This window comes from Oncorhynchus nerka, linkage group LG25 (assembly GCF_034236695.1).
Source record: "Oncorhynchus nerka isolate Pitt River linkage group LG25, Oner_Uvic_2.0, whole genome shotgun sequence".
Lineage (NCBI taxonomy): Eukaryota > Metazoa > Chordata > Actinopteri > Salmoniformes > Salmonidae > Oncorhynchus > Oncorhynchus nerka.
The window spans coordinates 24,122,102-24,135,093 of NC_088420.1; the positions used below are offsets into that span (position 1 = coordinate 24,122,102).

General features: G+C 41.3%; 1 pseudogene; it reads left to right on the forward strand.

Moving 5' to 3' along the window:
• The first annotated feature begins 6,112 nt into the window (after nucleotides 1-6,112).
• Nucleotides 6,113-10,573, forward strand: LOC135564594 (duodenase-1-like; annotated as a pseudogene).
• Nucleotides 10,574-12,992: the final 2,419 nt, after the last annotated feature.

Below are 12,992 nucleotides of genomic sequence, written 5' to 3' on the forward strand. Positions count from 1 at the left end.
GCAGCTGGGAGGAGGTGTTCTTATTCTCCATGGACTTTACAGTGTCCCAGAACTTTTTTGAGTTTTTGTTGCAGGAAGCAAATTTCTGCTTGAAAAAGCTTGCCTTGGCTTTTCTAACTGGCTGTGTATATTGGTTTCTAGCTTCCCTGAAAAGCTGCATATCACGGCGGCTGTTCGATGCTAATGCAGAACGCCATAGGATGTTTTTGTGTTGGTTAAGGGCAGTCAGGTCTGGGGTGAACAAAGGGCTATATCTGTTCCTGGTTCTACATTTCTTGAATGGGGCATCCTTATTTAAAATGGTTAGGAAGGGATAAAATAAAAAAAAACAGGCATTCTCTACTGATGGGATGAGATCAATATCCTTCCAGGATACCCCGGCCAGGTCGATTAGAAAGGCCTGCTCGCTGAAGTGTTTCAGGGAGAGTTTGACAGTGATGAATGGAGGTTGTTTGACCGCTGACCCATTACAGATGCAGGCAATGAAGCAGTGATCGCTGAGATCTTGGTTTAAGAAGGCAGAGGTGTATTTAGAGGGCAAGTTGGTTAGGATGATATCTATGAGGGTGCCCGTGTTTACGGCTTTGGGGACGTACCTGGTAGGTTCACTGATAATTTGTGTGAGATTGTGGGCATCAAGCTTAGATTGTAGGATGGCTGGGGTGTTAAGCATGTTCCAGTTTAGGTCGCCTAGCAACACGAGCTCTGAAGATAGATGGGGGGCAATCAGTTCACATATGGTGTCCAGAGCACAGCTGGGGGCAGATGGTGGTCTATAGCAGGCGGCAACGGTGAGAGACTTGTTTTTAGAGGTGGATTTTTAAAAGTAGAAGTTCAAATTGTTTGGGTACAGACCTGGATAGTAGGACAGAACTCTGCAGGCTTTGCAGTAGATTGCAACACTGCCCCCTTTGGCAGTTCTATCTAGTCTGAAAATGTTGTAGTTAGGGATGAAAATTTCAGAATTTTTGGTGGTCTTCCTAAGGCAGGATTCAGACACAGCTAGAACATCTGGGTTGGCAGAGTGTGCTAAAGCAGTGAATAAAACAAACTTAGGGAGGAGGCTTCTAATGTTAACATGCATGAAACCAAGGCTATTATGGTTACAGAAGTCATCAAAAGAGAGCGCCTGGGGAATAGGAGTGGAGCTAGGCACTGCAGGGCCTGGATTGACCTCTACATCACCAGAGGAAAAGAGGAGGAGTAGGATAAGGGTACGGCTAAAAGCAATGAGAATTGGTCGTCTAGAACGTCTGGAACAGAGAGTAAAAGGAGGTTTCTGGGGGCGATAAAATAGCTTCAAGGTATAATGTACAGACAAAGGTATGGTATGATGTGAATACAGTGGAGGTAAACCTAGGTATTGAGTGATGATGATAGAGATATTGTCTCTAGAAACATCATTGAAACCAGAAGATGTCATCGCATGTGTGGTTGGTGGAACTAATAGGTTGGATAAGGTATAGTGAGCAGGACTAGAGGCTCTACAGTGAAATAAGCCAGTAAACACTAACCAGAACAGCAATGGACAAGGCATATTGACATTAAGGAGAGGCATGCTTAGTCGAGTGATCAAAAGGGTCCAGTGAGTAGTGAGGTTGGTTGCGGTCATGGCGATTCAGACAGCTAGCCAGGCCATCGGTAGCAAGCTAGCATAGGATGGAGGTCTGTTTTTTGCCACCTCGTGCGTTTCCGTCGGTAGGATTAGTGGGGTTCCGTGTGGTAGAGGGGATCAATCGAATTCGCCAAAAAATAGATATAGTTATAGAGGCCCAAGAAAAAAGGAAAAAAATGGTCAGATAGATCTATTCAGATAGCAGCCGATAAGACAGCTAACGATTAGCGGGCCGCAGATGAGCGTTCAGGTATAACTCCCTCAGCGTTCAGGTATAACTCCCTTGGGCAGATAACGTCGGTAATCCAGTTGTGAAGGCCCGGTGGGGCTCCGTGTTGGCAGTAAAACGGGTCCGGATAAGTGATTGTAGCCCAGCAGTGACTGATGGAACTCTTCAGCTGGCTAGCTCCGGAATAATTGATGTTTGCTCCGGGATCGACGTAAGCCGATAGTCACACGGATAGCAGCTAGCTAGCTGTGAGATCCAGGAGATCCAACCTCAGGAGGCTGAAGAAATTTTACAGATGCACAATCGAGAGCATCCTGTAAGGCTGTATCACCGCCTGGTACGACAACTGCTCCGCCCACAACTGTAAGGATCTCCAGAGGATAGTGAGGTCTGCACAACACATCACCGGGTGCAAACTACCTGCCCTCCAGGACACCTACACCACCCGATGTCACAGGAAGGCCAAAAAAATCATCAAGGACAACAACCACCCAAGCCACTGCCTGTTCATCCAGAAGGCGAGGTCAGTACAGGTGCATAAAAGCTGTGACCGAGAGAATGAAAAACAGCTTCTATCACAAGGCCGTCAGACTGTTAAACAGCTGTCACTAACATTGAGTGGCTGCTGCCAACATACTGACTCAAATCTCTAATAATTAAATATATACTGACTCTCACTTTAATAATAAAAATTGGATGTAATAAATGCATCACTTTATATAATGTTTACATACCCTACATTACTCATCTCATATGTATATACTGTACTTTATACCATCTACTGCATCTTGCCTATGCCGTTCGGCCATCGCTCATCCATATAATTTTATGTACATATTCTTATTAATTCCTTTCCACTTGTGTGTATACGGTAGTTGTTGTGAAATTGTTAGATTACTTGTTAGATATTACTGCATGGTCGGAACTAGAAGCACAAGCATTTCGCTACACTCGCATTAACATCTGCTAACCATGTGTATGTGACAAATAAAATTCGATTTGATTTGGTTTGAGTCCTGAATGCTGATTGGCTTACAGTCGTGGTATATCAAACCATATACCACGGGTATGACAAAACATTTCTTTTTACTGCTCTAATTACGTTGGTAACCAGTTTATAATTGCAATAAGGCACCTCGGGTGTTTGTGGTATATGGACAATATACCACGGCTAAGGGCTGTATCCAGGCACTCGGCGTTGTGTCGTTCGTATACCTTGTGCCTTATTGCTTGAATTTACAATGCCTGTCAACCAATCAGCATTCAGGGCTGGAACCACCAAGTTTATAATCCAGTTTATGTGCCTTATAGAATGTTGACCAATGTTTCTCCCCCCTCGTCTAAATAACAGCATCTAGACTTTAGATATTAATTGTATGTCTCTTGATTTGTACTTTCTCAACCATGAATCCCAAAGACAACACAGCTGTCACGTAAACAGCTTCAGAGAGCACGCTTGACAAGTGTTTTGAGGATTACTTCTATAATGAACATTGCATGGTGTCAGACAGAGGCTGGAGGCATTGTAGCTAGTTATCTGGACAGACCTATCAGAAAGGAGCTGATGGAGGACTCAGGAAGTCAGTCTTTAGTTCCTCTCCATCCTATCAACACAGATCCAAACATGTGTTTCTGGGTGTAGACTTCTTTATGACATGATCATACCACAGAAATAAAGCCACATCCACCAGTAGACAGTAGACAATGAATGAACCCCCGGCCTACCACATATGTGATTTCGAATTCACCGTGATGTGCGACACAATGATCAAGGTCTTCCTTTTATTGTTGTAATTTTCCTTTCTTCTTAATAAACATGTAATTTTCGCCACTATTGATGGACTTTTTATGACTATCATTACTTTCCCCTGCTTTCGACCGCAATGGCTGATGGCTAAACCGGGCGGCGCTCAATCCCCGCAGTCCCAATAAAGCTGACAAGTTGACGATAAAGGCCTCTCCTGCTGGGCTTCCTCTCTGTTCAGTTCCTCTCTGCCTCCTGTGATTCCCATTACGCCATCACACAGCTCCCAGAGACCATTCACTTCTCTTATTCGCTTTCCTTCTCACAAAACCCACTGTTGCACACTATTCCAATCAATTAGAATAAAAGGCTTGTGGTTCAGGTATGAAAGGGGGTATTATTCAGTCTAGACTCTGGAAGCTATGTAATAGACATACCTGGGGCTACGCGGTCAGTTTATACTCTTACCAAAAACAAAGGGGTATCCCTTTTTAGCCAAGGGAAATAGGTTGTTTCTGGTTTGTAGGTTTTATACACCCCATGAAGGAATATATGAGCAGTTTAACTCACCCCATGATGTTGACATTTGATATGAGGACAAGAGAGGTAGACAGGAGGGTCACATAAGGAGAAAGGAGGGTCATCTGGTGAGAAAGTATCAGAAAGCAGACTTTAGGTTTGCATGGTAAACAGGAAGCAGCATCCCTTTGTGTGGGTGTGAGACAGCCGACTAAAAGATGTAGATATGTTCACACAGGTCATTGGGAGAAGAGAAGCCAACTGTTTCATTGCTTTGTTGGTTTCATTGCTTTATTTATTTTTAACCTTTATTTAACTAGGCAAGTCGGTTAAGAACAAATTCTAATGTACAATGACAGCCTACCGGGGAACAGTGGGTTAACTGCTTGTTCAGGGGCAGCAACCTTTCGGTTACTGGCCCAATGGTCTAACCACTAGGCTACCTGCCACCTGCTATTATTATGTTTTGAACTGAAATCTACTGAAGTAAGTAGAAACAGATTGCACTATTCAGAAAGGGGTGAAATGCAAAATGTGTAAGATTAATGGTGGCGGGTCGTGTTTCAGAGGATGCATAGCTCTCGACCTTCGCCTCTCCCGAGTCCATACGGGAGTTGCAGAGATGAGACAAGTCTGTAACTACCAATTGGATATCACGAATTTGTGGAGAAAAAAAGGGGTAAAAGTAAATAAAAAAATAAAAAATGGAAATTCCTCAAAGTGATTTAGACTTAAATCCTTGAGTCAGATAGCTCTGATACTTGTGTGACAGTCCATGATCCAATCATTGACCCTGAAGTTCAATTACAATCCAAAATTACTTTTCCACTTGAATAAATTGTCACCTCCAAAGATGATTGTCAAAAAGAATACAGAAACTAATACATTCTAAAAGCTTTAACAAGAGCAAGGTATTGTGTTTCCTTTGAAAACAGCATAACAGTTTGTAAAAGCAGAATATTTCAGTATTTTACGACAGAGGGTACCCATACCTTTCAAGTCAGTTTCTCCTTTTGACAAACCGAAAAGAGCCCACAAGCTTCCAAGATACAGTACATCATTATCTGCTTTTGAAATATGCCACACATGAATGTCTAATAGTGGTATCATTTTATTTCCATTTTTGGTTGAAGTAGATTGATTGACCATGACGCTCACTGTCGTCTGTGCAGGTTAATATAATATAAGAGATTCTAGTCACTTGATCCTTTAGTTTTCTTCCCAAAGGACTTTAATGCCTTCCCCATACCAGACAAACCTATCGGATCACAAAGCACTGGGTACAATGAACCCTAAAACCAAACAATTCCTATTTCGATACTATTGACTACGGTTAAGTTTAAATAACGTTACCTGGGGTCCGATGGCAGAAAAAGAGACTTATAAGAGCCATGACCTTGAACAGGGAAGAGCCATGAACAGGGAATGAGAATCTTCAAAGCTGTCTACTGTTTTTACATGAGAGGCATTCGATTGTACATTTTGACAGATGTACAGTATGTGCATCACAGGCCACCATATGGCTTGATTTATGCTAAATTATGCACCAGTAGACTAAATTACGAGTCAACCTTGGGTCACACACAAGAAGCGACTTTCACATCATATAAATCTTCAAAACATAAATCTCAGGATATTTGTTCAATGTCACCCAAAGGCATTTATGTTCTTTCCTTTCAGTCCCATGATGCTCTGAAAGACCCCTACAGTCCATAACTAGCCTAGCTATAGTTTCAACATTACTACTATTGGTGTCTTGCTTGTAGTGCTTCGAAGGCAGTAAATGCAAATATATCAACCTGAAATAAATGACATGCACACAAAGGGAAAGGGTTTAAGCTCTGTCATGCATCACTCTGTGTCAATCACTCAACATATATGCATAGATGATTAGTTCCTGGTCTCCTCCAAGGCCTATTTAAAGCTGAAGTGTAAAAGGAGACAGTGAATGACATTTCTCACAGGTCTCCAATCACATCAATTGCTCAGCTGAAGTCCATTCACTATGGGCATTCCATTGAACCTGGGTACTCTGCTCCTGATACTCCTCTTCTACACACAAGGTCAAAAAATAAAATACCTAGACACATGTACAGTGAGCTCCAAATGTATTGAGACATTTGTTGTTGTGGCTCTACTACAGCGCATTTGATTTGAAATGATACAATGACTTATGGAGGTTAAAGTGCTTACTTTAAGTAGTAAAGTTACAGTAAATTTGTCCCAATACTTTTTCTCCCTTTAAGTGCTGTAATTTCTAAATGGTTCACCTGATATACACTACCGTTCAAAAGTTTGGGGGTCACTTAAATGTCCTTGCTAATTAAAGAAAAGCACATTTTTCGTCAATTAAAACAACATCAAATTGATCAGAAACACAGTGTAGACATTGCTAATGTTGTAAATTACTATTGTAGCTGGAAACGGCAGATTTTTTATGGAATATCTACATAGGCGTACAGATGCCCATTATCAGCAACCATCACTCCTGTGTTCCAATGGTACGTTGTGTTAGCTAATCCAAGTTGATCATTTTAAAAGCTAATTGATCATTAGAAAACCCTTTTGCAATTATGTTAGCACAGCTGAAAACGGTTCTGATTAAAGAAGCAATAAAACTGGCCTGCTTTAGACTAGTTGAGTATCTGGAGCATCAGCATTTGTGGGTGCGATTACAGGCTCAAAATGGCCAGAAACAAAGAACTTTCTTCTGAAACTCAGTCTATTCTTGTTCTCAGAAATGAAGACTATTCAATGCGAGAAATTTCCAAGAAAGTGAAGATCTGGTACAACGCTGTGTACTACTCAGGTTCACAGAACAGCGCAAACTGGCTCTAACCAGAACAGAAAGAGTGGGAAGCCCCGGTGCACAACTGAGCAAGAGGACAAGTACATTAGTGTCTAGTTTGAGAAACAGACGCCTCACAAGTCCTCAACTGGCAGCTTCATTCAATAGTACCCGCAAAACACCAGTCTCAACGTGAACAGCAGAGGCGACTCCGGGATGCTGGCCTTCTGGCAGAGTTACAAAGAAAAAGCCATATCTCAGACTGGCCAATAAGAAGAAAAGATGGGCAAAACTGACACTGGACAGAGGAACTCTACCTAGAATGCCAGCATCCTGGAGTCGCCTCTTCACTGTTGATGTGAAGACTGGTGTTTTTTGCAGGTACTATTTAATGAAACTGATAATAGGCATCTGTACACCTATGTAGATATTCCATTAAAAATCAGCCGTTTCCAGCTACAATAGTCATTTACAACATGATCAATGTCTATACTGTATTTCTGATCAATTTTCTTGTATTTTAATTAACAAAAAAATGTGTTTTTCTTTCCAAACAAGGACTTTTCTAAGTGACCCCAAACATTTGAACAGTAGTGGAGATGGAAATCTGATGGAAAAGCTGACAGTCTGCACTTTAACCTCATAGTCATTGTATCATTTCAAATCCAGAGCCAAAATAACAAAAAAAATTGTGTCAGTCCCAATACTTTGAGCACACTGTATGCATTGATTCAGGGTCTTGTACTTTTGCAGTCTACTACTACTAATCCAATCAGGTATTATGCAAGGTGGTATCAAATAAGAAAAATCCACAACGTTTGAGATATTATGGGTTGAGTGGATCCGGATTGTTGATGTTGTCACAGTATACGCAGGGTGTATCTATGGGGGCAAGGAGGCTGTGGCCCACAGTAGACCCTACATGGTTCTCCTGGAGAAAGCTGTTGCCAACAATCTGAAGCCAGGAAGCTTTTGTGGTTTTCTAGTGAGAGAGAGGACTTTGTGATGAATGCTGCCCACTGCAATGGGGGGTCAGTAATGTCTGCTTATCTAGTGAGGGAAAACCAATAGAAAATGTGTGGAGCCCATTGGCCTCCATTATCTGCCCTATAAATGCTTCAACTGTTTCTCCTTGAAACGTATAACTCTATGCCTAGAATTAGAATGCATGCTGGTCAAACTACTCTTTAAATTGGATTTTTCCTGCAATCTCACCAACATTTTAATAGGGTACCATTTCAATGTCTCTAGGTTTTTCACACCTGAATATCTTTACTGTTTTTAGCCTAGGGCTATCCTACCCCATGCTTCACATAGCTCTTCCTAATGTTGCATTTACACATTTTAACAATGTATTTCTAATGTCCCCTTTGGAGCATTTAGACATGAAACACAGCTTAGCCCAGGGCTAAGACCTCCAACAGCCAAAGGCTGAGATAAAAGGTGCAGTATGGAAAACCTACCAATAAATGTAGTCATGCTCCATTAAGATATACTGCAGACTATTTAACCCTTATAAGAAAAAACATGAAATCATGTGAAACATGTTTTTGGAACCCTTTATGTGTGTCACGTTGAATAAATGATTGGAGACAGGCACAGTAATGCCATGACTAGGCATCGGGACAAAGCCCAAAACAAACATGTTTCCAAAAATATTGAGCTGTAACCCAAACCAAAGAGCGAGATAAAACCTCTAATAAATACACGGGGCGAGACCCGTAATAACAAATGCACAATACACGCAGCACGAAAGCCGAAATAACAACGCACATGTACTCCCAGACCAACAGACATGGGAACAATAACCAACCAAACAATGGTGAACAGAGGGCACATGTATAAAATTACTAATCAGGGGAATTGTATTCAGGTGTGCGTAATGAAACAGTTCAGTGACACCTAGAGGCCGGTGACGTAGACCTCTGGAACTGGTGCACGGAAGGAGCAGCAGTACAGGGGGAATCCGTGACAACATGCTCACATGTAGTTTCATGTTATCACATGTTGCTTTACATGTTGTCACATTAACTTCCCATAAGATTACGTGATCACATGAACACGTGTTTTCGGAACACTTCGCGTGAAATTAATGTGGTTTTTCCGTACGGGAAATGTCAGAGCATAGGTTGAACCAAGCGGGAAGCAAGGATATACGGTAGATTGACATTATGTTTTCAATCAGTGTCTGTGTTTGTCCACTACGGTCAGTTGCAGATATGTGTAAGAATACAGTATATTCCATTGCGTTGTGCCTGTCTGTGTGTATGCTACAGATATATTAAGGCCAAGCAGGGAGTCCACAATGTGCAGCAGGAGCAAGGTCAGGAAAGGCTTGTGAAACAGGCATTTCCGCATCCAAATTATGATGAAGAATATAATAATGATATCATGCTACTCAAGGTAAAAGTCCAAGCTAGGACCTAAAGCTGCACATATTTTTACCTACACAGGTGAAATTGTGCATGCACATTATCACTACAATGTCAAAGTATGCAATTGATTGGTAAAAAACAGTTAACCACCATTAAATTAACTACCAGGCTTGCTGAATAGATTATAGAACCAAGGATGTAAATTGTAACCGTCAACAAACCTGCTCGCTCTGCCTCAAAACTGGAGGAGATTGCAGTTTTCACCGACCATATGAGACCCATTGGCCTCCCGCTGACAAAAGATGAGGTGCTCAAGGACTGTCTGGTGTCAGGCTGGGGACACACTATCAGGAATGTAAAGCAAGGCTCCCCTGTGCTTCAGGACCTCAATGTGGCACTGGATGAGAATCAACTTTGCTCTGACAACCATCAGGTCTGCTCATCAGGACTAAATGAACCTGCTCAGGTAAGTGGCGTCTGAAAGTATGTAATGTTAAAGGGGAAATAACATGAGAGGAATGAAAGGAAATTATAGTTTCCCTTTGGTTTGAGGACATGAATCATTCCAAGGGAAATGTGCCTTTTCATTTGCCTAGCTACGTAAACTCCTTGCTTTGGCCAAACGCTACGCCACGCACACAGACGTTAATTTGTTCTCGGGGAGGTACTCCGCAATGAGTAGCTCCTCGATGACTTCTAAAACGCAAATACATTCTAATCGTTCTGATTGGTCCTAGAAAACAATGGGTTGAGCTAAAACACAAGTGGGTAAAGAGGTGTTTTGAATATTCGGAATTGGCTGTGATACTCAAATTCAGTGTTTCTTAATCCTGGTCCTGGGGAACCAAGTAGGTGCACATCTTTGTTTTTGCCCTAACACTACACAGCTGATTCAAATGATCAACTCATCGTCATCTTTGATGATTTGAATCAGGTGTGTAGTGCTGAGGCAAACACAAAAATGTGCACCCCTTTGGATCCCCAGGACCAGGATTAAGAAACAAATTGCTGATGACTTTGTTTTGTACAACATTCATAATTTTGACGTCACCACAAACTACTTCAACTATGGAAGTCTCAGACTGAAGTATGTAGTGAACATAGAGCAGTGGAAGAAGTCACCAGGCAACCTTTTCATTTGTTCGGTATTGTGGTCTATGTGTGTTACTTCCAGGGAGACTCTGGTGGTCCATTAGTCTGTAATGGTGTGGCCTATGGGGTGGTGTCTACCAAGACTAGAAACAACATCTACATGCGCATCCCTGACTTCCTGGACTAGATCAATGACACCATGAAGAATTGATATGTCACTGACCAGAAACATTTAGTTAATTTGGTCAACCAGGTGCCTAGAACATGACTATGATACTGTGAAGAATCCTAATGTGCTTATCCTGCTTTCTGATTGATTTACCAGTGCTGGTTAATGTCTTTGCCCGGAGCCGCCTCTTCCTAATACTTTTTCTTCTTCTTCCCAGTGGAGTTCTCAACTTACTGAAGAGAGTTTGAAAAGTAGAATACACAAGGTGTCATTTCGAAATTTGGTTGTGCATCAGCAGTTTTTAAAAATCTCAGTCACTGACAGTCATTCAATTAACCTATGCTAGCTAAACAATTTGTATTGCTAGGTAAGGTAGTCTAGCCAGCTATCTAAACCTTGTAGATGGCCTAATCATCACCAAATTACCGACTGGGCACGTAGGGCATGTACCCAGGGGCCCTGACCTCTAGAGGCCCCCATTGATTTGTTAGTCACTCTCACACAGATATCACATTTTTGAATTTGTATTTATTAGGGATCCTTATTAGCTGTTGCCAAGGCAGCAGCTACTCTTCCTGGGGTCCAAACACATTAAGGCACTTACATCACACAAAACCAAAGATAAAATGGTACTTCATATTACACCACTACATATCTACAATATAAAATGTATAATACCACCATACAACAATATTACAACGTACATGTGTGTAGAGTGCATGTGCTAGTGTTTGTGTGCGTATGCGTGTCTGTACCTGTGCATCTCTTCACGATACCTGCTGTTCCAAAAGGTGTATTTTCCTCTTTAAAAAAAAAATCTGATTCTACTGCTTGCATCATTTACCTGATGTGGAATAGAGTTCCATGTAGTCATGGCTCTATGTAGTACTGTGCACCTCCCATAGTTCGTTCTGTACTTTGAGACTGTGAAGAGACTTCAGGTGACATGTCTTGTGGGGTAAGCATGTGTGTCAGAGCTGTGTGCTAGTAGTTTAAACAGACAGCTCGGTGCATTCAGCTTGTCAACACTTCTTACAAAAACAAGTAGTGATGAAGTCAATCTCTCCTCCACTTTGAGCGATGAGAGATTGATATGCATATTATTCATTCATGTTGGCTCTCTGTGTACATTTAAGGGCCAGCCGTGCTGCCCTGTTCTGAGCCAATTGCAATTTTCTTAAGTTCCTCTTTGTGGCACCTGACCATATTACTGAACAGTAGTCCAGGTGCGACAAAACTAGGGCCAGTAGGACCTGTGTTGTTAAGGCAGTGCAGTGCTTTATTATGGACAGACTTCTCCCCATTTTAGCCACGTGCTGTATTAACATGTTTTGACCAGGACAGTTTACAATCCAGGGTTACTCAAAGCAGTTAAGTCACCTCAACTTGCTCAATTTTCACATTATTCATTACAATATTTTTTCAATGATTTGTCCCAAATACAATACTTTTAGTTTTTGAAATATTTAGAACTAACTTGTACCTTGCTACCAATTCTGATATTAACTGCAGCTCTTTGTTAAGTGTTTTTATATCAGACATAAATCATAAATATGAGACATAAATCATGGAAAAACGTGTAGAATTGCAGGAAATTAGCCTTATATGCCCCTACATGCAGTAACAATTGAAACCTCTGAATTTCCATCTGTCAAACAATGCCTTCAAATCCTGTTCTGTGCTGCAGCAGTTTTAAATCTTCAATTATTTACTGTGGGATTAAACAGTAGAGTAGGGTGATGTTATTGGACGCATTTATTTTGTGAATATCCGAGCAAACGGATAAGATGCGCTTTTATCAAGTTGTCCCTTCACCAGTAAGGCAACAATCATATATCTGGTAAATGGTTCATTTCATTGAGCAGTAAATTGAAAATATATAGTAAAATACATTGAACACACCAAAGATCTTTGAGACAAGACTGCCCCCTTGTGCACATCTGGATAACATACTGTCCATGTAAAATACATTAAAACAGTCTGGAATGGATTTTGATTACTAATATTGTGACAGAGATGAAAACTAATATGAGATGAAATCAAATATGAGATTCCCTAAAAACGGCTTAGGATAATTAGGTTAAGGTTAGGAAAAGGGTTAGAGAAAATGCTCTCCGAAACTGCTATGAAAAGTCACTTCCGGCTGTAATGAATTGGCGTTATGTAGTTCCATTGTTTAATGCAGCATGATAGCATCATATCGAGCCATTATATTAGAACCCTGGCATGCCAGTCCTCTAGATCTGTTGAATACTGGTGAGTCATTGGTTTGATCGGACCACAGGTAGACGGGACACTCCTTAGTTTGTCTACACATGCATTGTTTTTTTTACAGAATAAGAAGACAGCCCCTGCTGGAATTGTTTTATACTGGCATGGCCTATAAACCCTATAGCTGTAGTTTCATGCACAACTTATTACCAGACTTTCCAGAAAATAATGATCTCATGTGGGGCTGTTC